General features: G+C 46.2%; 1 protein-coding gene across 1 annotated transcript in view; it reads left to right on the forward strand.

The window, feature by feature from the left end:
- The first annotated feature begins 395 nt into the window (after positions 1 to 395).
- B3GNT2 (UDP-GlcNAc:betaGal beta-1,3-N-acetylglucosaminyltransferase 2) overlaps positions 396 to 26,641 on the forward strand; it is a 29,973-nt gene continuing 3,727 nt past the window's right edge. The window contains exon 1 of the mRNA XM_082851654.1: positions 396 to 665. The gene's annotated coding sequence lies outside the window, so the exon portion shown is untranslated. The remainder of the gene's footprint in view (positions 666 to 26,641) is intronic.

The following is a 26,641-nucleotide window of genomic DNA, read 5'->3' on the forward strand; positions in this document are numbered from 1 at the left end:
CCTCACCAGGCCATGTGCTTAGTTTCCCAACATCAGATGTACTGCAGGAGGGGCGACAAGAGGGATTAAGTTTAGACTGGAGTTGGAAAATAGTTCTTTTGAACTTCAAGCCGCCCTTTTCCCCCGACGGTCTAGTTCTCGGGGTTCCCTTCCCCCAGTTTAAGCCTTTGCTTTCCAGGTGAGGGCCCGGAGGGTCCCCGGATGCCAAGAGGAGCACCAGCCTGCGCCGGTCCCGCGCGTCCACCGCCCGACAAACTGGAGCTGTGCTTGCCCCGAACTTGGGGCGCGAGGCGGCGGGCCGGGCGGGGCGGTGACGTAAGGGGCGGTGCCGGGCCTGATTGGCCGGTGGGGCGGGGGCGGGGGCGGGCCCGGGCCAGGGAGCCCCGAGGCGGCGACGGCGGCGCCGGGAGCCGGAGCCGGAGCCGGAGCCGGGAGTGAGGCGCAGCGGCTGAGGCGGCAACAAGTGCCGGAGCTGAGCCGAGCCGGGGCCAAGCCGAGGCGGAGCCGTCCTGCCGCGGACACCACCCGGCCGCCCATCGCGGGCGCAACGCATGGAGCGAGAGCGGCGGCGGTCGCCGGGCTGAGCCGCGCGGAGCGGCCGGGACGTGGATGCAGCCGCGATCTCCCGCCCCCGCCCCGCTGAGCAGGAGCTGCTCCCGGACAAGGTAGGGCCGGGCGGGTGTGCACTCCCGCCGCCTCCCTCCTCCCCAGGCAGGCTCTGCGCCCTCTTAGCTCTCTGGTCCCCGGCTCCCCCTCCACTGGCCCATCCTCTTTCCCTCCACAGCCCCGTTCCTCGCCGGTTCCGGCTTCGTACTGGCGCCCCAGAGCAGGAAACAGTCTCTAGGTGGCTCTTGCGGCGTTTAGGCGTCCCGGTCCTCCCCCTCGGCCCCCCCGCCACCTTCCTTACCCTAGAGGAAGAGGATAACGCAACCCGCGGCAGCCTGTCTTTTGAGCTTCCTGCCCCACTCCACATTCCCCCCCCCCCCGGGACCCGGGAACTGGGAACATCTCCGCCTCCCCGCTGCACCCCAACTTCCGGGGGAGCGCGCGTCGGGGTGATGCAGGCGTTGGGAAGGGGCGTCTGAGGCCTGGCGTCCTCATCTGGGTTGCACAGACGTTTTGGGGAGGGGGCCCTGCTGGATTTCGCGTTACACCCCCGCACCCCACCCTCGCACTGCGCTGCCTGCCGTGCCGCATGGGGAGATCAGGTGTTCTGTGAGCTACAGGGCCGCCAGCAGTCGCTCCCCAGCCCCATCCGCCTGCCAATGCCACCTCAGGGTCCCTAAAGGCTGGTTTCTGTGAAACTTAGAAAGAACCTTTTGCTTTGACCTCTACAAAAATATTCCACACCGCCCGCGTTGAATGATTAACCCGGCTACTTGACCGAAACCTGGGGAGGGGGAAGGGTGGGTGCTGCGGGAGCGTGCCTAGCCGGCCTCTGCGAAACACCTGGAGTGGAGGGTGGACGTGGGGGGCTGCTCGGGGCGGACTCCTCTAGGGCTGCGGGCGCGGGTCCTGACGGCTGCCCCGGGACGGCAGGCGGACCCTTCTGGAGGCAATAAAACTAAGTCACCTTAATTTCTAGGCCACAGTGCTTTCCACTCAGGGCTGGGGAGCCGCAGAACCTACTGGCTCCCCATCAAGTGGGGAGGAGCAGCCGAGATACTCCCCACAAGTGTCAGAGCGTGAAAGCTCATCTCTGAAAATAATATATACGTTTTAAACCTGGGTTGTTGAGGAGGCTCCCTCTCCTTCTTAAAACGTAGGGGTGGTATGTTTGTCTTTTCTCTCCTGCCCCCCATGGCCTCCTGAACTTCCCCAACTTCGTAGAACGGTAGTTTGGAACAATTATACCATATTCTCTTGCCGCTCCCCTGTTGGAGCCTTGCTGTAGATTTCAGATTGCAAAGCCAGTTGGTGAATATGGGCTTCTACTTGTTAAAACAGATCCTTCCAGTGTAATTTTGCTCCGGGGAGGTAATGGGTTGGTTAAAGAGGTGGCCGACAGGGCCAAGAATGGGACTAGGAAGGCGGGGACCCAGCCCAATCCTAGGGCTCTCAACCCAAGCCATTGCGTGGTCTCCCCCAGGTGTTATCTGACAGCTGCCCCAGAGGGAGGATAGGGCTGGGCGGTCCTTTCTTCCCACTGCCCTAGTTCCCTCTTCTGTTTCTTTATTTAAAATTTTTATTTATACTTTTGGCTGCGTTGGGTTTTTGTTGGGGTGCGCCGGCTTCACATTGAGGTGACTTCTTTCGGAGCACGAGCTCTAGACTCGCAGGCTCAGTAGTTGTGGCACGTGCGCTCCGTAGCTGTGGCTTGCGGGCTCTAGAGCGCAGGCTCAGTAGTTGTGGCGCAGGGGCTTAGTTGCTCTACGGCATGTGGGATCCTTCCAGACCAGGGTTCGAACCCAGGTTCCTCTCACTGGCAGGCGGATTCCCAACCACTACGCCACCAGGGAAGTCCTTTCTGTTTCTTTTAAATAGAGGTTATTAAGACTGGTGGAATTTGGGAGAATGTTACACAGAGTCCCTGTGCTCTTAAACCAGATTGGATTTTAAGACCAGGGAAGTTCGGGAGCCCTATACTTGAGTAAACCTTTTCCTACTGCCAAGCCTTTACAAATGTGTTTATCTTTAGATCTGCCATTAGGAAGTACTTTTTCAGTTTGGGATACTGCTTTTTCCCTTGGGAATCTTCCTGCAATAGGGGCTCACTGCTCTTCATTTAGTTTTTGTGCAGATGGCATGTGTATGATGCAGGCCTAATTCTCCGTAAGAGTTCTGAGTTCCCACCTTCACTGTTCACTGGTCTTGATTCTGCCACATACTGTTCCATGACCTTGGACAAGTTGTTTATCATCCCTGCCTCATTTTCCATGTCTGGTTTTGGGATGGTAGTGTCTGGTCTACAGGATTGTTTTTGAGGACAAATAGGATAATGTTTGCCAAACTCCTAGCTGTGCATCATGGGGGGTGGGGTTTAAGAAGTGCTTAATAAGTGATGGTCATTGTGTAATCAATATAGAAGTTCCTCCAGGCACCAACTTCCCCTTACCAACAACAGCAACCATTTAGATTTGTTGGAGACTGAAATCAGCCAAATTTGGCAGATGGCAGATAGTTTTTAAAATCCAGGGAATGAGGTAATCTTTTGAGGAAAATAAACATAATATGCTTGTAAAAATTATGAATTGGTTTTTTTTCCTGGGTTTCCTGGATGGAGAGTTGAGTATATATAGGTGGCTTATAATTTTGAAAATTTCCTTGTTTTAAAAAAAACCCACAATTTAGATTTCTCTAATTCTAAGATACTAAAGGTTTGCTAAAAATAGGAAAGTGGAACTGATAATTCGTGGTGGATTTTTCACTGTACAGTTTGCCCAGATGCATGGCTTTAAAAAAAAAAAAAGAGTTACATTAGGAAATAAATGAGAACCCAACAAAGTTAATCGTTTTGCTTTACCCAGTGCATTGTTGGTATAAAGCTAAGATGTTCTGGATACAAATGTGTGGGGCTTTTTCAGCTGATGCAGGGATAAGTGAATCCTTTGTTTCTCAAACTTTGAAACTGTAGGAGAGGAAAACTTTTCTCTTTTTCCCCTCCAAGTTCTTTGGCTGATCTAATAATTAAGTTGACATAAGACAGATTAATTGGAGAAAAACAAATTTCATATGTACAAGGATAAAAATATGTGACTCAAAGAAGTGACCAAAGCAGGCAGCTTTCGTACCTTTTAAAGAGACAAGGAAACAAATACATTTGTGAAGAATTGACAAAACAAAGGGGTTTGGGTTTAGGGTGACTGATGAGTGAAGAAGTAACAAGGTTTGTGCAGGCTTCTCAGCCCTGAATTCCCTATCTCTGGTGATAAGAATGCCTTCTACCCTCCTGGTGCAGGGGAGGGTACCTTCCTACGGAAGATTTATCTCCTGTTTTCAGGGGGACAAAGGGGAATCAGAATGTCCTTACACGGCTGTTTTCTCAAGTAACTTTAATTCAAAATAATCATTGTGTCAAAGTGACATATCTTGGGGTGGCATATTCTGCTCCCCTTTTAATGTTTTCTGACAATGCTGTTTTTTGTTTTGTTTTGTTTTGTTTTGTTTTCCCCTCCAACCATAATTTAGGAATGCTGAACCAGGGCTGTGAATGTACTTAAAACACACTCTGTTCCTAACATACCGGGTCAGTGCTTTTCATTCATTCTAGCTTGCTTAATAGCTACAATATTTGACTCAGGTTTGTTTTTTTTTTTTTTTTGACAGTTTTATTGAGCAGTTTGTTAAGGACTTTAAAAATTAATAAATATAAATGGTTACTTTTATAAACATTGAAATTCTTGCATCTGGGATAATATTTGGTTATGTAATCTTGCGCATGCCCCATGGTGGTGCATAAGTTATCGATACTGAAAAATTCTCATAAAGGCCTTTTGGTCTTATATGCAAATGCTCAGGAGAAACTAAAATCATTTCAGTCAATTGCCTGGCACTTTTTTGTTGTTGTTGTTGGGAGTAGGAGTTTATTAATTAATTAATTTATTTTTGCTGTGTTGGGTGTTCGTTTCTGTGCGAGGGCTATCTCCAGTTGTGGCAAGCGGGGGCCACTCTTCATCGCGGTGTGCGGGCCTTTCACTATCGCCTCTCGTTGCGGAGCACAGGCTCCAGACGCGCAGGCTCAGTAGTTGTGGCTCACGGGCCTAGTTGCTCCCCGGCATGTGGGATCCTCCCAGACCAGGGCTCGAACCCGTGTCCCCTGCATTAGCAGGCAGACTCTCAACCACTGCGCCACCAGGGAAGCCCTGCCTGGCACTTTTGGTGTGTACAGAATGTTAAAACATGAATTAAACTGGGCTCTGAGTTTGAAGGTTGGATTTCTTGGCTTGCATACTCAAAAGCACCCAGTAAAGACCATACATCCAACAGGTGTGGATCCAGCTGTCCCTCCCCACTTCTCCAAAGGTGGTAAAACTGTAACTAGGTGCTTGCCAAATAGGTCTCCAAATTGTGGATGAATAAATTCCTCTCTCAGGAGAGGCAATTACCGCTTGACTAAGAGGTATATGTATGTGTGGGGTGAGGCTTTGAGCGAATTGATGTAATGATTTCATCATCACCAGCTGATGATGAGGCTTTGCTAGTCTGAACAAAGCTTTGATGGGAAGAACTTTCTACTCGATGGAGAATTTGTTATCAGGGCATATGTGGCACAATCACCTTACTGCTGGGAAAAGTTATTTGAGTTTTCGGTTTGTTATAACTGCTTTGAGATTTTTACAGTCACTGTGTTGCCTCTACTGTGAGATTTATGCACTTTGCCCACCAGTTTTGTCTTGCCTTTTCTTAGTTTTTGTAACAAAATTCAAACTTCCTTTGAGGGTCAACATTGTTGATAAAATTATAATGTATGTCTTGAAATATTTTGTGTAGTTTTATTTAGGTACTTCCATAGATAACTCTTAAGAATTTTTTTTTTTCCCCGGTACGGGGGCCTCTCACTGTTATGGTCTCTCCCGTTGTGGAGCACAGGCTCTGGACATGCAGGCTCAGCAGCCATGGCTCACGGGCCCAGCCGCTCCGCGGCATGTGGGATCTTCCCGGACCAGGGCACGAACCCGTGTCCCCAGCATGGGCAGGCGGACTCTCAACCACTGCGCCACCAGGGAAGCCCATTAAGAATTTTGTTACAAATTATTTTCTGTACATCTATGAACATTCCTTTAGAGCAAGGTTTAAAATTATTTTTATTTTGATGTGGCTACAGACAGGAAATTCCCAGTAGCAAGGAAATTGATACTTTCTACTTTTCATTCTGTGGCATTTAAAAATAAGCTTATTGTTCAGATGCCTTCACTCTGATGTGATTAGGGTGTACTTCACTTAACCAGAATGTTTTAAAAAAATGGATTATCCAAGAGAATCAATTCTAGAGTGTGGTCAGGTTCTGTCAAATAGTGGTATGATGGTTTAGTGGTTAAAGAACATGAACTTGGAGTCAATCAAATGAGGATTTTTTTTTTAAAACTTGAGGTATAGCATACCGTAAAGTGTGTAAAGTGCACTAATATTAAGCGTGCAGCTCATGAATATGTGTCCAGCACCAGATCAAGAAGAAAACGTTTTCAGTACCCCAGAAGGTCCCTGTGCCCCTTTCCAGTCAGTCTCCAGCCCCTGAAGGGAACCATTATTCTGACTTGGTATATCATCTTAGATGTGCTGCATATCGTCATAGATTGGTTTTGCCTGTTCTTGAACTTCATGTAAGTGGCATTTCCAGAATCATAGAATGTGTAATCTTTTGTGAAACAGACCTGGATTTGAGTTCCATTTTGGCCACTTACTGTGTGACGGTGGCTACTGTGTGATAAATTACTCTAAGCCCGTTTCCTCATTAGTGAAATAGGGGAGATAATCTAGCTCAGATTTGCTAAGAAAATTAATTTGATCATGCACCTAAAATACCTAGCACTGTGCCTGACATACACACAGTGCCTTTGTCCCCCTTTTATTTCTTTAAAAAATGGTAACTAAAGCAACTGTATCTTCTGTGTTTTAATATGCTATTTCACTATAAAAGTTGTGTAGGTCTTTTATTGAAAGTTAGAAGCCAAATCTTTGTTGAGTCAACGCTTTGTTGATGTAGCATCAGCTTAAATAAGACATATTATTTGTTGATAGTTGATCCCCTGTTTTTGTTTTTGTTTTTTTTTTTCGGTACACGGGCCTCTCACTGTTGTGGTCTCTCCCGCTGTGGAGCACAGGCTCCAGACGCGAAGGCTCAGCAGCCATGGCTCACGGGCTCAGCCGCTCCGCGGCATGTGGAATCTTCCCGGACCAGGGCACAAACCCGTGTCCCCTACATCGGCAGGCGGACTCTCAACCACTGTGCCACCAGGGAAGCCCGATCCCCTATTATTTTTAATTGACATTTCCTCTGTAAGTCATACAATGACAGTCATTGAAATGTTCCATTTAGAGCTGATTGGTCACCTGTGTGATGTGAGCTAAGGTGCAGTGATGACAGCTAGTTTACACGTGTTTATGAAACCCATGGAAGAGTTTAATTTAGATAAGCGGCATCAGTAAGTGCCCAGGATGCCCAGAACAATGTTTTACTACTTTATGTTTTGTAAAATAATTATTTCAGAAGTGAAAACACAGGGTCAGTTGTTAATTGCATGCTTCATACAACCCATTTAAAATGTTTTCAGTTTTTACAGTCTTCCTCTGTAAATGGTATTGTATATTCAGTGGTCTCATGTCTCCAGTGTATGTGGTTTTTGTTTTCGTTTTTTTTAATACTTTTTATTTTTGGAAGCATTTTTTTTTTTTTTTCCGGTATGTGGACCTCTCACTGTTGTGGCCTCTCCCGTTGCGGAGCACAGGCTCCGGACGCGCAGGCTCAGCGGCCATGGCTCACAGGCCCAGCCGCTCCGCGGCATGTGGGATCTTCCCGGACCGGGGCACAAACCCGTGTCCCCTGCATTGACAGGAGGACTCTCAACCACTGCACCACCAGGGAAGCCCTTTGGAACCATTTTTTAAATGTAACTTGATGTTACAATGGCATTCTTTCTAAGAGATTTTTTTCTTATGTTTATTTAGGGAAATATCAAGATAAAGTAAAAGAAAATAAAGTTAATTCCATCTCTTAATACTGTAATTACTGTTAACTGGGTTGAGATCCTTCTAGGTGCTTCTGTGCACATCTGTATACTTCTAGAATGAGACTAGGAAAAACATGTTGCCAACGCTTTGGGCAGATGTAAAGCAAATTGTACGGGCCTTCCTAGAGATACCTGGCTGAGAGGACAGAAGACTTTGAAGGTCTGGGTTCAGATCCATCCCCACATCCCTACTTGTGACTGTACCATGGAGTCCCCAGGGGCTCCATCAGAGGGACCCCTGTCCTCCAGATTACAGTAGCCAAGCAGGAAAACCTGTCCTTGGACAACTCCGCCCACCCCTCCACCCCCCAAGACCTCAAAAAGATATGTAACAAAACGGCCAATTTGTTCATTTAGCCAGCATGCGTTGATTGAGCGCTTAGTGGAAGCCTTGCACTGTGCTTGGCCCCTTGTGTATTCCTAGATGAGTCAGGCACAGTTCTTGCTGTCAAGGAGTTAGCAATCTGGTGGGAACTCTAACCAGGAACTGATGAAACAGCGGTCTGGTAGAGGTGCAAGAAGAGTGCAGTGTTGGAGTCAGCTAGGAAAGGCTCCTGAGGAAGTTGTGTTTGGGCTTAGCCCTGATGGATGAATAAATAACTTAGGGGTAGAGAAAGGAGAGCAGAGGCAATTGCGGATTGCAGGCTTGTAGCGATGTGTCAGGGGAACAGCAGGTGATCCTGTGGGTTTGGAGGGCATGGTGCTTAGGGATGGGTAATAGGACACAGAGCAGCCTTGATGACCATGTGAAGAAGTGACACTTGATAGTTATGGAGGTGATGGGGAGCCATGGAAAGTTCTTGTGGAGAGGATGTGGTGACATATCATGGTCAGGCTTGTGTTGAGGAGGATGACTTGAGCCAGAGAGGTGGACGTGAGGTGGGTGTAATCATGGCTCCAGGTCATTTTATGTCCTCCTAACGGGGCTCTCTGCTTCCTATTTGCCCCACAGCAGTCTATTCTCAGAAGGAAGCTGGGGGGATATTTAAAAACTGAAATTGCTTTACATACTTTTCTACTTAGAATCCTCCACTGGCCCCTAGTCTCCCTCATGGTAAAGCCAAAGTTCTCTGTCACCTGTCAGGCCCTTGGCTCAGTTCACTGGCTCTCCTACCTCGCCCCTAGCTCAAGTCTCTGCAGCCACACTGGCCTTTGACCTATCCAGCCTTTGGCCTTTACACTGGCTGTTCCCTCTTCCTGTAATTGTCTTGCCCCTTTCCCTCCACCTTCCTTCTGAGAAGAAAGGCTTTCTCTGACTGTCCCCATCCTTATCCCCTGTACTGTGCTTTATATTTCGTCTAAGCCCTTATCAACCTTATGATAATTGACCATATAACTTCATTATTTGTGGTCTGTTTGAAACATTGCTTGGTTTAAGTAGGTGCTTGATATTTGTTGAATTAGGTCACTTCATCAGTCTTGTTGGGGGAAAACTGAGGGCCCAAACCAGGTCAAGGACGGTACAGGATTAAAATGGAATCTTAAAAAAAAAAAAATGGTTCTGAAGAACCTAGGGGCAGTACAGGAATAAAGATGCAGACGTAGAGAATGGACTTGAGGACACGGGGAGTGGGAAGGGTAAGCTGGGACAAAGAGAGTGGCATGGATATATATACACTACCAAACGTAAAATAGATAGGTAGTGGGAAGCAGCCGCATAGCAGAGGGAGATCAGCTGGGTGCTTTGTGACCACCTAGAGGGGTGGGATAGGGAGGGTGGGAGGGACGGAGACGCAAGAGGGAGGAGATTGGGGATATATGTATATGTATAGCTGATTCACTTTGTTATACAGCAGAAACTAACACACCATAGTAAAGCAATTATACTCCAATAAAGACGTTAAAAAAAATAAAATAAAGAGGATGTGGTACATAAAAAAAATAAAGTGTATGTGTGCCTGTGTGTGTGATTTATTTGAAAGGGAGTGAGAGAGAAAAAGATAGTGGATGGGATGAGATTTGGAAACCAATCCAGGGAGGTGTGAAGTAAATGAGCTACAGATAGGGGTACGTTGGGACATTTCTTAACCTCGGGACTCGGAGGCTGTAGTGGTGTGGAAGGAGGGTCCAGAGGACAGGAGTGTAGGGTGAAGGAAGACCCACCATAGGCTTGAACCCAGAACTGTGGAGAGTGCCCATTTTGGGGGATGGGGCCAGGAGCAAAGGCTGCCAAGATGCAAGAGAACCAGTAGAGAATTGGGGTTAGGGGATGGATGGTCTTGAACTTGGGGTGGGGGTAGGGATGGTGGCCAGCAGTGTTAGGTGCTCTGGGAAGTCAGGAGAGGCAGCGGACTGTGAAGATTCTAGAGGGGTGAAGGGGATTGGGAAGGTCAAGGCACAACAAAGGGCCGTGACAAGACATGGAACCTTTTCAGGAAGTTGTCTGATAGGGAAAGAGCAGCCTGTGCCTGGAGCTACTGGAGAGGGAGAGCTTTGAGGTGGACGATGACATTGATACAGGACCCCAGGGGAGCAGCAGCAAGGACTGTCCCAGGGGACAGTAATCTTGTGGGGGCTGGGGATTGACTTACTGAAAAGGGAGCCTGGTCCATGTGGAGAACTTGAAGTAGATTTTGGTCCCTGAGCTGACATTAAATATCTTTGTAACCATGGCAACCCACTTAGCTTGTTCCCTCCTCATCCCCACCCCCTGCATAATAGGAAAAAACCTGCACAGCCAGGCTCATATGTTGATTGTTTGAATCCACTGCAGTCATGAATATGGACCATATTTACGGTCCATGGACCATTAACTTGCTAAGGCTTATAATTTGTGCTTTAGAATTCTGTTGTTGTTTATTTTCTTTGAAAAGCACTTAACATCCAAGTGCTTCTTGAAGTGCTTCTTGTTTTTTTGAGTCCTGATCAGGGAGTAACACAGTTGTTTAAAAAAAACAAAAACCAACTTCAAGTCTGGGTATAGATTGTTCAGTGAAAAGCCTGGTGATGTTTTCAGAATCAAATCTATTTGTCTTAACAGTGAAAGGGTCAAAGTGGGTTTGTTACAAATACCATCCTCTATAAACATTTAACCTTTGGGACTCATGACATGTATTTTACATTTATTATTTTATAGCTAAATTTAATGCTTGTTTATAAGGAACTTATGTAGCTTTTATTCTTTAAGTAAATGAGATACAACCCTTTTATTTTTCTTCTCCCTTCACCACAAAAGGAATTATTTCCTTCAGATGAACTTAAAATATCTCTCATGAATACTCCTATTTTTAACTGACTGTTTCTCTCTTTTGAATTTTTTTTCCTCAAGGTTCTGATGGATCCTTGTTAGAAAAAAAAGCCTCTTTATAATGGAAATTTTTAAACAAGTGCAGATAACAGAGAGTGATATAATGAAGCCTCAGGCAGCCATCTCTGGTTTCAGCATGATGGCCTCTCTTTTTTTTTTTTTTTTTTTGTCCCTGCCCCACATGTGACTAAGATGCTATGTGAGCACCACCCAGAGTGGGAGGGCAAGCTCATGCTGGACCTCCAGGTGTGGGTGTGGGAGTCATCAGTGTAGAGGTGACAGAAGTTCTGGGAGTGATTGGACCCCCCGAGGTCCCCGAGGAAGGAGTGGGCACAGCGTGCAAATGACACTGAGAGACACAGATTGCTGTGGTCCCCGATATTTCCAAGGAGGTGATAATCTATGATATATGAAGGTGACATTCACAGAGACACTTAAAATTAGGTGATTTAAGAAAACAAATTTAGGGTTACCAGGGGGTAAGGGGGAGGAGGGATAAATTGGGAGATTGGGATTGACATATGCACACTACTATATATAAAATAGATAACAAATAAGGACCTACCATATAGCACAGGGAACTCTGCTCAGTACTCTGTAATGGCCTATATGGAAAAAGAATCTAAAAAAAGAGCGGATATATGTATACGTATAACTGATTCTCTTTGCTGTACACCTGAAACGTAACACAACATTGTAAATCAACTATACTCCGATAAAAAATTTTAAAAGTAAATAAAATTAGGTGATTTAAACTGCTTGGTAAAAGAGGCCCAATTTCTAAGCTACTCAGCAGTGTGCTCATATATTGAGCAAACAACATGTTCTCTTTTATTTTGACAACATAAATTTTTCTTGGCAGGTGGCCAGAGAAAGCGATGTTACTATTTCATCCCTTCTTTAAATATGTAGACATAAGTCTTGGTTGAACAGCTTCCCCTTTAATAGAACATTTGGACAAAAAGCCAAAAGGTCACTGTTTTGAGGATGTATATATATTTTAAATCCATGTGATTAATTTTGATATTAAAAAAAATCTAAGAATAGTCCTCAAGCACCCATCGGTAACTTGGTGAAATTTAACAACATTTGAGAAAGGGAGAAGGGGCAGGAAAGGAATCTGGGAGATGGAGGCTGGGAGAGAGGGGAGCCACTCTGCTTGTTTGGTACCCTGTCCTGAAGTTGTCACCCCAGGGTCACTTGTCACTAGAGAGGTTGTCTTCTGGGAGGAGGATGGCCTCTGACTCTGAAGAAGAGGTGGTCTCCCAGGGGCACGTATTTTCATTGGATACTCTGTGTGTGAAGAGCAGAGCCTGGCGCTCAGCAGTTGGGGTGCTTTCACCTCACAGTTACAGCCTGTGGGCTGGGGAGCCTCTTGGTCCTGCCTCCCTCCAGGGTGAGGAGAGTGGATCTTAGCTCACCTGGAACTGTTCAGTCTGGGAAGCATTGCTGGGGGTAGGGAGGTTCTGGGTAACTAGCTCTTGGCAGTCCTTTTGAGGGGCTTCAGTTTGGGGAGTCCCAGGTGCTAGGAGGAGAGGATTAGATACAGTGCACTAGGGGAACCAAGGGTGTCCTTATGGAGAAGGCAGTGGGATTTGAACCTGTACCTTAAAGCGTGGGGGCAGGATTGAGAAGCAAGAGAATGGATGTCTCAGGCTGGGAGAGCCAGCATGAGCGATGGTGTGAGTGAGGACAGCAGTTGTTCTTAAGGGCTGTTGGGTCCCAGGAGGGGGTTTTGAGGGTGGCATACTTGGATCTAGGATGGGGTCTTTGTGAGAGCACTTAATGAGGACAGGGTGCCAAGTGCTCCTCCATCCCAGCTGTGCCATCCATGCAGCCCTCTGCCTGTCTTCAAGTTTGGCAGCAGCTGAGATGGACTTGCAGGCCGGGAGCTGCCCATTTGGGTTCCCAGTTCCTGCCCCCTCCTTCCACTCTCCATCTTGGGAACCTCAGACAAGTTTCTGGAAGCAGTTCACTTATCTGTAAAATGAGGATACCTCAGTAACCACTGTGTATTCCCTTGGGCCTTTGGCACAATTCCTGGCACATGGACAAATGTTACCGAGTTCAAGCTTGGACAGCTCACTGCATTACAGGCCAGTAAATCGAGAGATGAATTGTTGGCAAGGAGTAGGGGCTATATTCGGAAAGCCAGCAGACTGAGAAGATGGTGGACTGGAGTCCAAAAGAACCATCTTACCTGGGTTAGGATTCAGGCTGCTTTTATGCTAGAAGGGGAGGGGATGTGGCTGGTTGTTGCACACTTCTTGGTGTCAGAATCCTTTGTTCTTGCAGCTGTGCATGTAGGTGTCTAAAGGTCATGATACTCCTGTAAACCTCCAACAAGACAAACGTTATTCTCTGTTCTGCAGCTTTTTATATGAATGGGAAAGTGTTGTACCTTTAAAGGTCAGAGCCTTGAGAATGGACTGTCCTGTATATTGGAGGCTTATAGGCAACGTTCTTAACTTGTAGCAAAAGCAATAGAACGCAAAGTTTAAAGTAAAAGAAACATTCAATATGGAGTCATGTTTCTTCTTCCCTATTACAAAAGCCGCTGGTGAGGGGGTAGAGGCTGGTGTGCAGTTGTTAATTTTTCTTGTTGTAAGGAGTGTCCTTGGTACCTCCACCCCATTTCTTCATTTCATTTCTTTTTTCCTCCTCTCTCAAGATGTCACACCTGTTGATTCCTTTTATTTTAATACAGCATTATTTACATTTCTGCACATGCCAATTCTGTACAACTCTGTGATTTTCATGCATGTTTTTGAAAGAGTGAGTCAGGTAGTTATCTCAGAGCTGCTTCTCTAAGAGACTCCAAATGGCTAAGCAGGGAGTCCTGGAGCCCGAGGCATGGCACTTTATGCTCCTTGGTGTCCCCTTGTGTCCCCTTTGTTGTACCCTTTGTTGTACCCAAGGGCAAATGCTCTTTAAGGAAATTTGTCACTGGAAACCTGCATCCAAATAGCCAAGAAATTGAAACTTCCCAAGGCAATTTATTAAATTATTTAAGAAAAACACAGTGAATGTCACGGGTATTAATGCAATCCCAGCTTGCAGCATGTTCAAACAATGTTTATTTGGGGAGATATATTTTTATTTTGGAAATAAATGTAAACAAACGTAAACTTTTATTTTGCAAGAGTTGATGGAGGTGCTCTCGAACCCTACATTTCATGGGGACAAGGATTACCAAATTTAATAGAATTGGGAAGGGCATTGGTGATTTGAAAGAGTTTGTAGAGTACCTTTCGGAAGTGACGTAGGTGAATCTCTGTCGGGGAAAATGGCAGATTGAATTTGGCTGCCCACGTGCTTAACATTAAAGTGATTGTTTTAAAATCTAAAAAATTTTACTTCTCTTTATGGTCATATATTATAGCCCATGGAATTAAGTGGTGAGGAGTGATGTGATTCTGAAAGTCAATCCTAAAACTTTGAGGAGAGTCAACTTTTGATTTTGTTAAATTAGTCTTTTTCTTAAATAGATTTATTTATTTATTTTTGGCTGCATTGGGTCTTCATTGCTGCTCACGGACTTTCTCTAGTTGCGGTGAGTGGGGGCTGGTCTTTGTTGCCGTGCGCGGGCTTCTCATTGCAGTGGCTTCTCTTGTGCCGTGTGGGCTTCAGTGGTTGCAGCACACGGGCTCGGTAGTTGTGGCTCGCGGGCTCTAGAGCGCAGGTTCAGTAGTTGTGGTGCATAGGCTTCGTTTCTCCACCGCACGTGGGATCTTCCCAGATCAGGGCTTGAACCCATGTCCCCTGCATTGGCAGGTGGATTCTTAACCACTGTGCCACCAGGGAAGTCCCGTTAAATTAGTCTTTAATTGAGTATTTCATGCATTTACTGTGTAAAATGACAATAATCTCTTTTCCAGTACCTATGTGAAAATATTCTTTCTTAATTGGTTTCACCAGCTTTTCTCTATGTGTGACTGTAGGCAGAAGTAGCCCACATAGCAAGCCCCAAGTTACCTCCTCCCCGCCCCATCTCTGTCCACCAAGATTGCCAAGCCATGGCTGATGGCCTGCTTGTTTCCAGAAGCACTTATACAAGGTCAGTTTGATAACTTAGTTTATGTAATATAGTTTATATTATATAATGATAACTTAGTTTCTAGTCCAGTACTGTAATTTATGCTTGAGCATTTTTATTAATTTTTAATTGCCTTCTTCCTCCACTCCTCCCATCCCTTGGGCCTTAGTTTGTTTACAGATTTGTTTAATCATATGAGACTGTTTCCTGGGATTTTTTTAGGTGATGTCCTGCATTGAGATGACACCCAGTGATGCTGTCCTGATGGTTGAGGGTGAGGCATGGAGGGGAAAGCACAGGAATTGGAAAAGGCTTATGACAGTTGTGAAGAGGAGTGTCCTGGCCTGACACATAGACAGCCAGGGGCCAGGGAGGGTCTCTGGGGGGCCTGGAAATGCAGGGCCTGTGTGTGTAATTATTCAACAATGATTTGTGTGGAGCAAAAGATGAAGAAGGTCAAGGAATAGAAATTTTTCCTTTATTTAATCCTCGTTCCTTTACTGCCCCTCCCCATTTATGTCCTTCTTGTCCTCAAATGTCTTGACTGTCAATATGTTGTCAGAGTGGCAGACGCTAGAGAGACTGAAATGAAATGGCCCAGCCCCTGGTCTTGATGGCCACGTGCCCTGTGGGTTGTGTAAGACTTGTTACCGAAGAGGTGTGGCAAGTCAGATAAATGTGTGTGAAGTGTTAAAGACAGCATAAAGGAAGTAATAAAACCACTGTCTGGGGGCGGGGTGGTTTCACGGTGGTGCTGCTGCAGTCCGCCTTGCTGGCCTTGTATTTTATGTTGATGGCTCACAAGAAGCTATGAGAATGCGACTTTGTCCGTGATGATGATTCTCACTGTGTGACTCCTACCTATGCTGACCCTGGGCAAGCCTCTGTGCCTCTCTGCATCTTGGTTTCTTCTTCCGTACGGGAGGTGGTTGGAGTAGCTGAGCTATAAGGCCCTGGAAAAGAAATTCTTGTAGCTTCTTTTTGGTAATGAACTCGGGATATGGTCTGTGTGTGGAATGCATGTGCATGTTCTGGAGAAAACAAGTAAAAGGGTGAGAGGGTACAGTTTGTGGCCAACACTTGCTCTTCCATCACCTTTTCTGACACGGCCAGTGTCCCTTCCTCTCAGAGCCTGGAGAGCTGGGCTGCAGGCCCACTCGGATCTAACCTCTAGCAGGTGGGAGGATCGTCCTGGGGTCCCTTCAGCCTCAGGCTGTGGTGCCCCCGGGAAGGGAGGGGGAGAGGAGAGGCGGGGCTTTTTCTGTGTAAAAGCTCTTGCCAAAAGGGTTTGCCCAACAGGTTTGTTAGATTGGGCTGGTTGAAACTGCTGCCAATCTCTCATTCCTCAGTGTGGATGAACACCTACCACAGACCTGCAGGGACTCCGCCCAAAGCAGGGACGGGGCCCGCCTTACCAGACCAGGACCTCTGGGCACCTTAAGACTACCGACTGGTTCCCTTCTGGAGATTCTGTCTACATTATTCCTTTCTCGTGTTGCTTAAAAACAAAACGCAACTGCCTGGCTTTCTTTGAAACGGCCTACATCTTCTGGGTATCCACAGATGCAATGATTTCACTTCCTAAGTAATTTTTTTTTAAAGTGCAACTTTATTTGAGGATTCTTGAAATCTTCTTTGAGCAACGAGGTTGTGTGGTAGAAAGAGTTTAGACTTGGGGGCAGGGTCCAGGGTCCAAGTTCTGGCTCCACCCAGATTAGCTTTGTGACCTCAGAGTAGTAACTGCTTCACATATTTGAGTTTGTAAAGATTAAATGAGGACTTCCCTGGTGGCGCAGTGGTTAAGAATCCGCCTGCCAATGCAGGGGACACGGGTTCGAGCCCTGGTTTGGGAAGATCCCACATGCTGTGAAGCTACTGAGCCTGTGTGCCACAACTACTGAAGCCTGCGTGCCTAGAGCCTGTGCCTTGCAACAGAAACCACTGCATTGAGAAGCCCGTGCACTGCAACAAAGAGTAGCCCCCCCTCACCACAACTAGAGAAAGCCCGTGCACAGCAACGAAGACCCAATGCGGCCAGAAATAAATTAAAAAAAAAAAAAGATTAAATGAGGTGAGAATATCCCGGTGTGGAAAATGGGCAAAGGGCAGGAGGAGTGGGAAGTCAGGAAGGAAGCACATGAATGACGATGGGTCAGTTAAAACAAGCAGAAGTCCTTTTTTTGTGAAGATTAAAAAGAAGGACAGTGTCCACAGTCAACATGGAGAGTGCTGTGCTCTTGGGTGTGTACAGTGAAAGGATAAATCAATCTGGCTTTTGTTTTTGGTGGGATGGTTTTTGGTGGGGGATGGGTGGGACGGGGAATAATTTGATTATATTCTAAATGACTTTTAAAATGTATGTTCTCTTTGTAATTTTTCCAAAGGAAATAATAAGACAATGGACAAAGATGCACATATGAGGTTGTTCATCAGTTTTTCTTTTTCGATTATAGGGAAAATCAGAAACAACTTGTGTTGGTTTTTTTTTTTTTTTTTTTTTTAGTATTAGGCTGTGCTGGGTCTTAGTTGAGGCACGTGGGCTCTTAGTTGCAGCACACGAACTCTTAGTTGTGGCATGCAAACTCTTAGTTGTGACACGCGGAATCTAGTTCCCCAACCAGGGATCAACCCAGGCCCGCTGCATTGGGAGTGTGGAGTCTTACCCACTGGACCACCAGGGAAGTCCCCGACTCATGGGTTAGTGATTAGTAAGCCAGGCCAAATGCCTGTACTCTGTCAGAGGTGCATTAGAGATCTGATGATAGAAGATGGACCCCTCAGATCATGCTGTCTTCCGCTTGTGAACCTAATCTGCTTTATAGAAGTTAAATCTCTGAACACAGTATACAACTGTATTTGTAATCAACATGGACATCCAATTTGGAAGTTCTTCATTTTTCCCTATTTCATATTCTTGTGTGATTTAGTCAGTCTTCTGTTTGTTTGTTTTTAATAGAGGGGCTGTGAAAGAAAACACATTCTTACAATCCCTCTGGCAGCAGCATTTGTTAACGTTAGTTGTAGGCATGGTACACTCCCATCCCGTGGAGAGCCCTTGGGCTCAACAGCGCTTATCTATTCTCTCTAGTGGTCTCAGCACCCATCTGCCACAAACTGGTTGTGGTGGTCTCTGCATGCAGACACCCTCTACCCACCCAGCCCCCCACCTCTTGCCTGCCTTGCTTCTCCTCACATATCTGAAATCTACCCTATTTCAAGCCCCGCTCAGGTCCCTGCCTTGTCCTCTGCTGTTGACAAATGGACTATCTCGTATTTATTGCTTGTCTGTCAATTCACTGTACAGGACCCATGTTTTATACACTTTTCCCCTAACTCCAGACTTGAGTAATGGTGTTCATGGTTGGAATATGACTTCAGGTTGGTGATATAGAGATCTCTAACTTGTATCAGTTTTTAACTATTGCTTGTCAGCTCCAAATTCACCCTTTGTTGCCTGATCTGTGAAAATGGATCAGAGCCTTCAATTTTTCCTTTGCCTTCTCTAAGTTGAGGGCTCTGAAGAGGATGTTGCAGGAGAAAGAGCTTTTCCTTCCTGGTTCCCAGAGTCTAGAACCAGGCTTCCTGTAGAGCCTCCTGTTTTTCCTGCGGGTCTGCAGGCCACAGCTCTCTAGCATGTGGCTGCTGTGTCCTCTCTCTGGCTCTGGCAGCCGTGGTAGAAGGGGGAGCCTGTGCCCAGCCCAGGTCGCTGCTTCTCTTCAGCCCCCACATGTATACACACTGGGAGCCCTGTGATCCTGGCTGTCTAGTGAGCTGGCCACCTGATCTTTGTCCTGAGCAGTGGCCCTGAGCTGTTCCTGTCCAAGCCATGCATTGACGTGCTAAGCTCGTGCAGAGGGAGGCCTTTCCAGTTCCTTTTCCAGCGGCAGCTGGACTCCCTGTGTGTGCATGACTCCTTCCGCACCCTCGTTCTCTCTGCACACCGTCCCAGCAGTCTGCAAGGTTTGTTTCCTGAAACCCTCCTGATGGGGACTCTTGCGTGTTCCAGGCTTTGTGCCTGCATCCCAGAGGGTTGTTCCTGCTCTCCTGGTGACTGGACCATCTCTGGCCTGGGCACCCAGGAACTGCCACCTATACCTACTTCAACAAGCTCTGAACTTTTCTTCCACGCTTGTCCTTTCTTGGGTACTTTTTGTCTGGTGCAGGGCATTAGAGTTCTATTCCATCTTTATAGTTACTCAATTATTATATTTTTAAACTTCCCCTGCTTGAATTACTCTGTGGTTTCTGCCTCCTGATTGGACCCAGACTGAAATACATTCCATGTAACCCAACTAAGCAAACGGAAGGATGAATCAAAGAGAAATCTTCTAGGGATTTCTCTGAGGGCTTGTTGAGAGCCTGCCAGACTATACTGGTTTGTACATAGGTCCTGGAGCTTGGAGGGGAAACACTTACCAAACCATAGCCATGTACAGGGTCTTAACAAGGGCTTCCAAAGCACATGAAGCTCCCCAAGAAGTGACTGCCTGCATTGCAGCATTTCTTTTCTAAAATGGTTTCCCACCTAGGTAAATAGATGCCTCCAAGCTTCCAGTCTGTACCGGGGCCTGCCTCCCTTTACGCACGTTCACCCTCTCCCTCTGCTATCATGGCCTTGGTGGGGGTAACGCTTGCTGGAGGTTCTCCCCTCACCAGGAAGGAATGTGGAGGCTCCTCTCTGTGGGGATGGAATGAAGGAGAGTTGGCTTGGGTGTGCTGTCAGAGGAGGGATGGAGCCCTCACCTAAAAGCACTGCTGAATCCACGCTCCTGCATTCCCACACTGGAGGGCCTGGGCTGCCTGTGGGAAATGAGGGGCTGGACTGGGCTTTTCACCATAGTTTACCTCTTCAAATCCTGCCCGCACCCGCCCAGGTGAGACAGATTTCTATAAATACATATGTGTCGTTGACTAGCACACATATAAGTGATTTTTCCTGTGTCATCTCTTTGGAGAAAGGGCATGTATATGTAATCTAATTTCTACTGAACATCTGTATTCAGTGAACTTGGCCAGATGACCCAAATACCTTTCTATTCAGCAAATGCTGAATGACTCTCAGATGCCATGTGCTGGGGTAATGGTGGTGCAGGGTGAAGACCTTGATCACAGAGGATGCCCTAACTCCTGGGAGGTGGGCTCTTCAGGAGTGACACTTGACCTAATTTAGGAGTAGAAGCTCTTCAGGAAGGCATGGCAGACAGAGGGCACTCCTCAGGTGGCAGAGTGAAGCTGCGATTTTTCTGGAAGAGAAATGTGTTTGCTCTGGTGGAGGTTCAAGTGTATATGGTATGGAGATGGAGGCTGTTGGCAGGAGGTGGTGTGACAGGAAGCACAGGTCATCATAAAGGGACCAGAAGGGCATGTGAGTGAGAAGATTGGAGGAATGAGGCTGGTATTTAGGCTGGGGCCTATCCTTGGGCAGGAGAACTCACAGAAGAGGGGAAGAGGCCATGAGGTCCTAAGCTCCAAGAATGGAGCAGAGAGGAGTTTTAGAAGACAACACAGTTACAGTAGGCTATGAGGGAGCGGTGCCATGTTGGTGGTGGTGACCAAACCAGGGAATAGCGTGAGAAGGGAATGTATGTACAGTGGCTGAAGACTGAGTAGCTGGGGAACAGGGCATATTTGGGAGCTGTGGGAAGTAAGGCATTGGGCTCCTGCAGTAGCCAGTGGCAGAGCCTGAATGGGATAGAGGACAGGTGAGGAGGAGGTGCAAGTGATGTTACAGAGGTGGGAACACAGATGTGCTGGATGTGTAAAGCAGGGGGAAGAAGCAATTCAAGGTCCTGCTGGGGAGTGCACATGGGAAGTTGATCCATTGCAGATGGGGGACCCAGGAAGAGAAACTCCACACGGCATTTACTATGTGGAGTTAGCTGGGTCAACTTGTGATACTTCTTCTGGAGGTAATGTTTAAGACAATGGATAGATGGGTTTCTAGAGAGAGAATATTTGTAAAAGAGGCAATGAATGATAAAACTTGAGAAGTATGCTTAGTGTTTGGAGGAGAAATCAGAACCTGTGAAGGAAAACTATTGAAAGCCCAGTGCACAATAGACAGCACCTGGTGTGGCAGGTTATATCATCCCCATTTTACAAATGAGGGAACTGGGGCTCAGAGAAGTCAAGCAACTTGCATAAGGTCACACAGCTAGTAGTAGGTAGCATAACCAGAATTTAATTCTGGGCTCTCTGACTCCAGGTACCAGACTAACTATGGATCTGGAACATTTCCATCCTCAAAACATCTACGAGCCTTGTTTTATAATGACATAATCTTATACACTGAAGATCTGAAATTCTTACCAGTTTTACTAAAGGCAGGGGCAGGATGGCCTCTGGGAGGGTTAATTCCCTGTCATTGTTTACTAAATTTTCCTTTCTCCTTTTCTGAAAATTCTATGCATGTTTATTTAAAGAATGAACTTAGTGATTGATTTTATTTTAAATGATAAATACCATTTGAGAAAATCAGCCACATTGGGTTTTGGGGGAACTATAATCAATGGGGACCAAAACACGTCCTATAGACACTTTGATGTATAATGTCACCTGTGGGGGAATGTAGGTAAATAGATTCATCATATGTACTTTTCCCTTTAAATTTTGAACATGAAGGGTACTGCTAATGACTATGAAACAAATTCCTTGAATTTAGCTGATAGTTGTTCTAGGACTTACAGACCAGAAAGCAGTCAGACGCATGTTCTCGCTTCATGCCAGCTTCTAGGTGAGCTTGTGGGGGGAATCCTGGGGTTCCCCAGCACCAGCCCAGGCAAGAACCGAGGCCAGGCTTCCTGCTCCCATTAAGGAACGAGCTCTAGGTATGGCCCAGCTCTTCTGGTCCCACTGAGCTGCTGCACTCACACCCTTATCACCACCCCACTGTCTGCCCTGAGCGCTGGGAGGTGGCCCCACTTAGCTGCAAGCTCTCCCTGTCTCTTTATCTGAGCAGAATCTGGAAAAGTCTGGCAAGGACCAGGCAACAGATGTTAAAAGCCTGGGAAGTAAGGATTTAGCCACTCTCACCAGGCTTCTGGAGGGAGGATGGGGGAGGTTGGGCAGGCAGAATGACGTACACGTCCCCTGCTCCCGTGGTATGGCAGTGGGCTTGGGCTCTTTGTCTCCTGGAGGATTTGTGGGTCCCGTTTGCGCAGGAGAGTGAGCAGGAAGCAGGACACCCCTAGACACGGAGGCCGCCTGCTCAGACTCCCGTGACCGAATCAGGAACTTGGATTTCTCGCCTCCAAGCCTCAGCGTGACTAGATGGGGTGGCTGGTCATTTCATTTCCTGATTACAGGAAGGTGCTGCCTTTCTTTTATCTTTCACTTTGGTACTGGGGGTGCGGGCAGCAAAGGCAGTCCTGGGCACAGGTTTTGGACTGGGTCCGGGTGTGGTTGCTGTTCTGTCCCTGACCAGCTACTCGTGGCTGTCTGCCTAGCATGCCGGAGTCCCTTGGGGTGGAGGAGTCAGGCTCTGACTCAGAGCTTTGTGAGAATGGGTCTTTGTGGCTGTCAGTGGCTACATTCAAATGTCTTCTGGCCAGCGCTTCACTTTCAGAACTGGAGGGAACCTTTTAGGACCATCCTCTTTAGTGGTTCCCAGTCTAGTGTCCAGGAATGAAACATTGGGATTGTTTAGATTGCGTATTGGGAAACGAAATGACTACAGAAGAGCCATTCAGTAAATGTTACTTATGACCCTGCCCTACCTCTCATATCTGACTTTGACTGATGGCAGTTTTGAGGGTTCAGATGTATAAATATTTTAAAATTTTAAATAAAAACAGTTTTTAAAATAATCTTTTAAGAAGATTAACCATTGAAAATCAGACCATCATCCTTTTAGTTCCTTACGTCCTAAGCCTGTGCTGCAGTGTTCACTTGTATCATGGTTTAAAACTCAGATGCTGGAGTTTTAGGACGAGCTGCTTAGGTTTGAATCCCGGCTCTGCCATCTGCCAGCTGTGTGACCTTGGACAAGTTAAATCTCCTCTCTGAGTATCTGCCTCATAGCATCACTGGTGCCTGGCACATAGCCAGTGGTACCTAAGTATTTATTAAAATAAAGCCTAAGTGTTCATATTTTACTATTATTTTGAGGAGTCCTCTTGATAGATGGCTTCAGGCAGAGAGCACGGGCCCACGGAAAGGTGTGCAGTGATCTAGGGATGGATGTTGTGACAGAGCCTGTGCTGAACACCGCAGCGTCCAGTACAGGGCTGGAGTGTCTGGGACTGGGGGGCCATGGCCCAGACTAGTGATGTGGGTTCTAGAAATGGGGACCTGGCATTAGGATTTGTGTGTGACGTGCCCCAGCCCCCATCCCAGGCAGTCTAGATGTGAGTGGTAGAGGCTGCTGAAGGGGGAAGATGGTGTGGCAGCACTAAAGAATATGAAAATAACCTATAATCCTACCACCCTGATTAACCCGGTTTTGTTTTTGTGTGGTATCTTATCTGGATTTTCACATAGTTTAAGCATGGCATCTGTACTATTTTATAATCCATTTTCAGCTAACACAAATTTTTTTGTGTGTGTCTCTACCTTTCTAAATATTTTAATTGCAAAATAAAGAAGGAAGTTGTTGTTAAACAAAATTAACTGAAGTGTTTTAGAAATTTTAAGACTGTTCAGTCTCTGTTGGGGAGAGTCTACTCCCAAGTACAAAGTGAAAGCTAAGGTTGTTCTTTGTCTGCATATGGGATTTTCTATTTCTGTTACAATAAAAATTCTGTGTTTCACAGTGAGGGTTGTATAACATCTTCTCTAGCTTCAGGGTAGGTTTTCTTACTCAAAATTCTTTTTGAGCAATGTAACTTCCTGCTCAAAAAAGGACACGGAATTGGTTTTATGTCTGTAATGGGAATATTTAGTCAAATATTCAGAGAGCTTTTTCCCACAGATATTTTTATGGAGGTCACTGCTTTATCCTCCTTTCCATGAACTTTGGTTTATTGTAAGAGTCTAGTTCTCATGCGAGGGACTGTGCCTCGGTCACAAATGAAAGTTGACATTTATACTCGATGGAAATGTATAATTGAGAATCTGGGTGGTTTTCCCACCCTTCCTTCTCAGGTTGGTTTGGAAGAAATGCCCTTTAGAAATAGTGGTAAGAGTTTAGCCCAAGCTGCACGTTTGGGAATTTAGAAAAGGAAGGCTGGCCCCTTGTCAAAAGTGGGGCTGGGAGCTTCTAGGCTCCAATTTCCCTTTCTTTGGAAAGTCTTTGTAACAACCAAATGTACCATGACCCAGTGCCTTGGGTCTTTTCAGCCTTGAGCCAGCCCTTGAGACTTCACTGTTGACCTGGACCAGGTTAAAAGAATGTGGCCACGGCTTGTAGAAAAAGGAGATCCCAAAAGCCCTGGATTAGGAGCCAGAAGACTCTGTCATCTTGCCCTTACCTCTTAACTCTGTGGTGACATTTAGGCAGCCCAGTTATAACCCTCTTGGAGCCTTTGTTTTTCTCCCTGGTAAAGTGGTATCCTCTCAGCTTCCCTGAGGGGGCACAAATGAGAAATGGACAGGAAATGTTCTGGAATCCTTGAATCAAGGACTTGAATCCTTGAAACAAGGTGAGGATGGTGTCCCTTTGAGAGCCACAAAGCCCTATCTTGGCCGAGAATATGGGAGGTCCTGGCTGGGTCTTGATGGCAGAAATAAAAGCCTGAATTGCCGTGATAAAGCTGGAAACCTTGGCCAGGGTCAGCAAGCTTAATGCACTCTTCAAAATATTCCTGAAAGGATTGTTGCTTTTCGTGATACGAAACGTCACACCATCATTTCAGATGGTTCTGTCTGGATTGCAAGTATCCATAGGTCTGGATGCATAACTGGCTCATTTATCTGGAATTATATTATTCACCCTGAATCTTTTCCTAGGAAAATTAACTTACAGTTTCACGACCCGTTATGTAAAAGTACTGTGCCTCTCTTTTTCGCCCTTAAGCTGTCCTGTTTTACTGTAGAAATTTCAGGAATAGTCTACTGATCCATACTCCTTTTCTGAGTTGAAAATTTCTGCCAAGTTAGCTGTTCATAGCGTGTGCTGTTCTTCCTCCCAGATCTTCTTGCTCATTGTAGTCTTTCTCTGTTCACCCTCATACTTTTCCTTGTCCTCTTTTCAGCCTGTTCACATGAAGGGCAAGACCAGTGATACTGGGTCAAGTGCTACTTCAGCTTTAGGAAAGTTATCCTAATTTAGAGAGAATGGTTTGTTTTTGGAAAGTGTTTTGTCTCGAATCTGGAGGCCAAAAAAAAAAACCAACTTAAAACTATCCATGATTTATTTGCTAATAAGATGACTAATTCTTTAATTGCATCAGATACCCACACAAATACATTCCAAGTGTCCACTTGAGCTCTCCTGTCCTGGCAAGTCAGACCCATAACAAAGAGGTTTAGGGTGCCGAAGATGTACTGGCCTTCAGTTTGCATAAAAGGTGTGCTCAGAGGCTCACTTGAAAGGAGCTGACCTAAGGAGGGCATGGACCATAGACTTATGGATTATTCAGGTTGTGTGTGACTTGGGGCCCTTTAAACCTATAATTAAGGAGTAGGGAATATCTTGTGGGTTTTGTTTTGTTTTTTTACCGCCTTCTTTGGAGGAAGTTTAAGAAGGCCCTTTCTTGGTACCTTAGTAGTGGGATTCTTGAGGGTTGGAGGGTGGGTAGTGGTTGAGAAGTGAGGGGAGAATGGAGTGGTGATGGGAGGCTGCTTACCTGGGTGAGCTGAGAGCACCCACATAACTTTATCATCTGCCATGTTCTCTAGCTGTGTAGAGGCTTTGGGGAGTGGAAGGTATGGTGTAGGGACTGGTTTTATAAAAACATCTTTTACTTATATGTCCTTAACCGAAACTATTTAGCAGTGATAAATACAAGCAACTAGATTTGGATCTACTGGACAGATTTTAAGAGACGCAAAACAGTTTGTGAATTCCCATTGATCTAATCTGGGCTGTTCAACATAGTGATAACTTCACAGCATTCTCAGCGTGACAAATACTTCTGCCTTGAGACTATTTGTTAGAACCCAGTGAATTTTTAAATCTTATAGTAACAAATAAACAAATAAAAACTACCCTTGATTAAAATATATAATCAATAAGTTACAAGGATGTAATGGACAGCACAGGGAATATAGTCAATATTTTATCATAACTTTGTATGGAGTATAATCTATATAAGTAGCAAATCACAATATTGTATACCTGAAACTAATATAATGTTGTAAGTCAACTATGCTTCAATTTTAAAAACACAAACAGGGCTTCCCTGGTGGCGCAGTGGTTGGGAGTCCACCTGCCAATGCGGGGGACGCGGGTTCAAGCCCTGATCTGGGAGGATCCCACATGCTGCAGAGCAGCTAAGCCCGTGTGCCACAACTACTGAGCCTGCGCTCTAGAGGCTGCGAACCACAACTGCTGAGCCCATGTGCCGCAACTACTGAGGCCCACGTGCCTAGAGCCCGTGCTGCACGGCAGGAGAAGCCACTGCAATGAGAAGCCTGCGCACCACAACAAAGAGTGGCCCCTGCTCACTGCAACTAGAGAAAGCCCACGCGCAGCAACGCAACGAAGACCCAACGCAGCCAAAAATAAATAAATTAAAAAAAAAAAACCCATGCTTCTCCAGTGATACCAAACTGTTTCCTTCACACCATCCTTTTTGAACTTTCACATTTTGT

This window comes from Leucopleurus acutus (assembly GCF_964270905.1).
Source record: "Leucopleurus acutus genome assembly, chromosome: 12".
Taxonomy (NCBI): domain Eukaryota; kingdom Metazoa; phylum Chordata; class Mammalia; order Artiodactyla; family Delphinidae; genus Leucopleurus; species Leucopleurus acutus.